Raw genomic sequence first — 6050 nt, 5'->3', positions numbered from 1 at the left:
TGTTATATTCCTGAAGATTAGGGAAAACTCTGTCTGAAGGGGACCACTGCCCAAGTGGGATATGAGAAAGAGAAGGGCTGAATCCAGAAGCTACTTCTTTCCTGCCTGATCCTCTAGATGTAGAGATCCCAAGAAAATGAGTCATCCATAAAGCCTGATCCATAGGTGGCTAGAGAAAGTGCTAGTCTACCAGGATCATCCATGAACTCAAGGATGAGGACTGAAGGCCAGTGATTCTAAAGATACCTACTTTAGCTTGGGGAATTCATGAGAGCTTGTTGGAGGAAGAAATGAACAGACTTACCTGTCCACTTTCCACACTATTTAATAGCAAATACTTTCTAAATGGATGATTTTTGTGGTCAAACTAGTGAAATGAAAGACAGACCATGCACAAAATTTATGTAACTTGGAAAGATTTATTGAAATCTATTTGGTAGCTAGTCACATCTTAGATAAACATTCAAAGGCTGAAAAGCACAGGTGTTGGAAATTGTTCCAGACTCCTGAGTGTGTGTGTGTGTGGGGGGTAGTTCTGTAGATCAAGTCTCATATCAGTTGTCTGCAGCCAGTGAGATGATAGCAACACACAAAAAAATGGCTTCCCAGATTTTCCCTTGTGTACAAAAATGTTCCCATCTCTGTTATGTGTCAAATATCATTTTCCCCTTTCTCAGGGACTCTAGAGCTATATTGGCTAAGCAGGGGTAGCAGGACATAGGATTTGAACACCTGGCCCTTATCCTTGCTCAGAACCTTTAACAGGGGTCTATGAAGGAGAGCCCTTCTTTGTTTCCCCAAGAACCAAAGAGCCATAAAAGGCTCCTCCTTTGGCCAGATGGTCACTACCTACAGGGTCATGAATCTTTGGAGGTGAGGGCCTTCTCATCCATTTAGGCATGAGATGGAAAAAAATAAGAGGGACAGCAATAAAGCCTCGCACACATACAGGAGGAGACGTTGTATAACAAGTAAGTGATATAAATTCAAGCATTCTAACCTTAACCCAGCCGAGCTTCCCTTCTCTAATTGCTACATACTGAGAACAGTGCCTGTTCTCAGAAGAAGAGCAGGCAGACACAATAGGAGTCTTTGAACAGGAGGATTAAACCTCCCTTAAGGTTTCACACATCAGTGCAGTTAAGATTGTAGAGGGGGTAGGGGAGCTTCGTCAAACATTCACGAAGCCGGGAAGGGAGGAGGCTCCATCTAACAGCACACAAAAGCCTGAGAGGGCGAGTGCTTGGTGAGAGTATGGGTAGATGTGTACACATGTGTCTCTTCGGAGAGCAATCAGTAACGACCTATTCATGTGAACAAAGGAAGGCTAGCACTTGTAGTTACAATAGTTTTAAATAACAAATGTGTCCTTCCATACATTCTATGGTGAGTCATAGCAGCCATGGGCATTATGGGGCAAGCTGAAGTGATTGCGAACTAGCTGGCCCCTGAATCCTTCCAACACAGTAGTTAAGGTGCAGAATTGACTGGTCTAGATGTATCAGCACTCCATCTTCAGTGACCAGCCCGACCTATACAAAGCTATCATTTGCATCTGACCTCTGTATCTGGGTGACTGTCTACATGTTGGGGAGATGTGCCTTTGTTATGTTTCTGCCTGTGACCTATGGGTCTTATCGGCTGCATGCAGTTCTCATAATAATAATAATTATTATCATAATTGCTAGCATTTATAGGCTTGAAAGTTTACAAAGTACATTGCATCTGTTATCTCATTTAATCCTTACAACAACCCTGGGAGGTAGGTGCTATTACTGTACCCATGTGGATGTACCATGTACCTGTAGACATGCTGTGTATAATTACTTGGGAGTCTGCTTCGAGCCAGTCGATAAATGTTTATGACCTATACTTAGAGGCATACGCAGACCTTATGTGATTTGAAGGCTTTGAAAATTCTTTGCTGAGAAGAGGATATAAGATGGGAAAAAGCCTGTGAAGGATTTCACCTCCCACAAGCCCCTGGCCGGAGAGGGCCTCTTAGAATTATGTCTCCTAGCAGGCTATGCACGAGGCATAGATCACCACACCTCCCACCCTGGGTTGCTGCAATACATTTGATGAGAGGATGGATGCATCATACCTAGGGGGAACACCAATGGGAAAGGGAGGGGGCCAGGGACCAGGAGCAGGAGTAGAAACAACCGGAGGCTGGGGGTAAAAGCAAGCAAGGCCAAGCATAAGAAGCCAACTGCAGGAAGCAGCCCCAAAGGGTAGCCAAACCATTCTGCAACAGAGGCTACTCACTAACCTGCAGTGAGGTGGCTCCTTAGCACCTTCCAGGAGTCACTGATATATCTTCCTCCTGCTCTGGTTGGGAAGACAGAGGGGATCAGAGAGACTAAGTCTAGTGATATCTGGTAGACACATATTTCATCCAAGAAATACCGGATAAACACTGAAGATTTGAGCAGGAAAGTACCATTGGCAGCTGTGTAGATGATGTATGGGACAGCAAAGGCTGGAGGCAGGGACACCAATTAGGAAGCTAGTGCAATAGTCCAGGTGAGATGTGACAAGCCTGAACTAGGTAGGGTCTCTGTGAGTGGAGAGAAGAGATGGGGGGAGGGTATGTTCTGGAGGTAGACTTAACAAGGCTTGGCAACTGATTGGATATAGAGGTGGGTGGCATTACATCAGTTGCTAATGCCCCAACACCCATATCTAAATGGAACCCAACTATTTCCTTGATAAGTGTCTACCAGATATCACTAGACTTAGTCTCTCTGATCCCCTCTGTCTTCCCAACCAGAGCAGGAGAAAGATATATCAGTGACTGCTGGAAGGTGCTGAGGAACCACCTCACTGCAGGTTAGTGAGTATCCTCTGTTGCAAAATGGTTTGGCTGCCCTTTGGGGCTGCTTCCTGCAGTTGGCTTCTTATGCTTGGCCTTGCCGCTTTTACCTCGGCCTCTGGTTGTTTCCTCTCCTGCTCCTGCTCCCTGCCCCCCCCCCCCCACATTGGCATTCTCCCTAGTTATGATAGGTCCACCCTCTCATCAAATGTATTGCTGCTTTAGGCAGCCATTTGGTAATTTGGTCACAAAAGTCTTTCAGCAGTTTCCTTGTAACTGTTTTTGGAGTCTACTTTAGTAGTGGGGTAAGCTTCAATTCATCCTAAAAAACATATACCCTAACAGATCATTATACTACTTAGTCATTTGGATAGAGTCAACTTGTATACTAACAAAAGAAAGAGCTCCACATCCTGTGTGCTGCTCTCCTAGCCTTTAGAGAGCACTTTTAGGTTTTCAAAGCACTTGAGCCTGACAACAATACTATGAAGTAGATGCTATTTCATCTGATATGGAAACTGAGACTGAGTTCAATTAGGTAAAGTGGCCAGGGCCACACAGCTAGCAAGAATCCATGGTATGTGGAACCCAGGTCTGCCGTACCCCAAACCCTATGTTCTATCCACTGAGCCACCTAGCCCACATTCTCAATCTTATGTGCCTGCTGGATGAGGCAGCTTCAATAATATTACAAGTACATGATATTGTTGGGCTATGAAGGATAAATTCTGAACCCATCATTTTTTCAACCAAAATTTTGTACTGCAGCAAGAATCCCAATGAACACTAATTTCCCTCTTTGTTCAAGATCATTATTCTGTCTCTTTTATACGAACTTCTTCCTTGCTGCCTTTCAGTTTGCTCTGGTATCTCCCTTCCCCCATTCTTCCCTTGACATTACCATCCCCTCTAGCTATTTTCTCTATCCCCTTTCACTCCTGCGAGCTCTTAGAAAACAAACAAACCAAAGGGTCACTACCTTCATTTCTCTCACCATCCACAACTCCTCAATACCTGGCAATCTGACTTCCATCACCATGATGAAATTGTCCTCTCAAAGGCTGCCAGTGAATTGGCCTATCTGATTTTTTTTCTCTCCTCATTCTCCTTGACCTTTCTGCAGCACTACAGTATGCCACTTCCTGCTGGACATTACCACCTAGATGACCCAGAGGCGTCTCACTCATGGGACTAGTGGGACCTCTCCTAAACCCAGTCCAGCTTCCCTGTTTCTGTTGGGGGCACCACCATCACTGAGATTCATAACCTTTGAAATCATTCTTTGTTCTTCACACTCATTTAAAGTCACTACCCACCCCCATATCAAATCAGCTGCCAAGCCTTGTTAAATCTACCTCCAGAACATACCCTCCCCCCATCTCTTCTCTCCACTCACAGAGACCCTACCTAGTTCAGGCTTGTCACATCTCACCTGGACTATTGCACTAGCTTCCTAATTGGTGTCCCTGCCTCCAGTCTTCCCTGCCCAATACATCATCTGCACAGCTGTCAATGGCACTTTCCTGCTCAAACCTTCAGTGTTTATCCAGTATTTCTTGGATAAAATACAGAGCCCTCAACCTGACATTGGCCACTCTCCTTAGTCTGGTTCCAGCCTACATTTCCACCCTTATCTCACATTACTGAACTTTCTTTTCATGCGCTAGTTGAATTGGATCATGACCAATTTTCCCAACTTGACATTCTGTCTCCCAGATCACAGGCTGTCTGTCCCACTGTGCCTAGAATTCTCTCCCTCCTCCAGCTCTTCCTATTTCAACCCTCACTTTCCTTCAAGTCTCAGCAAATGTAAGCTGTCTCCAGGGCAGGAACGATTTTGTATCTCTTGCACCTGGCACACTGGCACATAGTAGGTGCTTAAGAAATGCTTGTTGAACTAATGTAGGAGAAAAATGGCCATAGCTGGGCTTTTTATTGGAGGCTTTTTTTTAGGCAATTGGGGTTAAGTGACTTGCCAGGGTCACACAACTAGTAAGTGTCAAGTGTTTGGTCTGAGGCTGGATTTGAACTTAGGTCCTCCTGACTTCAGGACCAGTGCTCTATCCACTGCACCACCTAGCTGCCCCGTTGGTGGCCTTTTATTGTAACCTAATAATTCTGTACTCTTGTACATTTGTATACGTTTATCTTCACTTCCCTAAATTACAGTAACCTAGGATTGTTTATCACTTCTTAAAAATCCAAAGCTCTTCCTTAGTTGCACTAAGAGCAAGAAAGGGGATAGAGTGGACAATTTCTATTTTTGACCAGACCTATAATTTTAGAGCACTGGCCCTGGAGCCAGGAAGACTCATCTTCTTGAGTTCAAATCCAGCCTTAGACACTAGCTGTGTGACCCTGGGCAAGTCACTTCACTCTATTTGCCTCAGTTTCCTCACCTGTCAAATATGATGCAGAAGGAAATGGCAAACTACTCCAGTATCTTTGCCAAGGAAACCTGAAATGGGGTTACACAACTGAAACAAGTTAACAACAACGATTTTAGTGGGGCAGGGAATTCCTTCTCTTAGTATATGTCTTCGTAATTAATAATCTTAGAGAGATACATAGGGAACAGAGAGGTTAAGTGATATACCATGGGTCACACAGCCAGTATGTGTGAGGGGCAAGATTTGAATTGAGATCTTCCTGATTCTGAGGCTCACTCTCTATCTGCTATGGCTACCTCTTTGTCAAGAATAGGAGTATACAGTCAGGGGAAGAAAACCTCCGCTGGGCCTGGGATGAGTCAGAACTGTTTGCATCCTCTATTCTTCCACAGTAGACCTCCTGCCTTCTGGCCCTTGTGACCCTCCATGCCTTCATGCCACCCCTAGGGCACTCACTGAGACCAGGAAGAAGAGGACAATGACAACCCACCAGTCATTTACTTAAGACTCAGTTTCCTTCCCTGTAAAATGAGGGGGTTAGATCAGATGGCCACTGAGGTCTCTACAAGCTTTAGAACTATTATCCTATGACCCAATGTGTGACCCTGGGCAAATCACTTTCCCTCCCTGTGCCTCAGTTTCCTTCTCTATAAGATGAAGGAGCTGGAAGAGATGACTCCCAGCTCTAGAGTTAAGATCTTATGATTACTAGCTGAATATGTAAGAGACCAGCCTTGTTTCCTAGCTGTCTTCAAGGTTCCCTACTGAGTCTGTGCCATTGCCTGGATTAGCATGGCAGAGTCTCAAAGGCTTAACCATGATGGAAGGAAGTGGGATGTGAGATG

Source organism: Vombatus ursinus, unplaced genomic scaffold (genome assembly GCF_900497805.2).
Source record: "Vombatus ursinus unplaced genomic scaffold, bare-nosed wombat genome assembly UNPS02014982.1, whole genome shotgun sequence".
In the NCBI taxonomy this organism is placed as follows: domain Eukaryota; kingdom Metazoa; phylum Chordata; class Mammalia; order Diprotodontia; family Vombatidae; genus Vombatus; species Vombatus ursinus.
Note: the sequence above shows the minus strand (reverse complement) of the source record.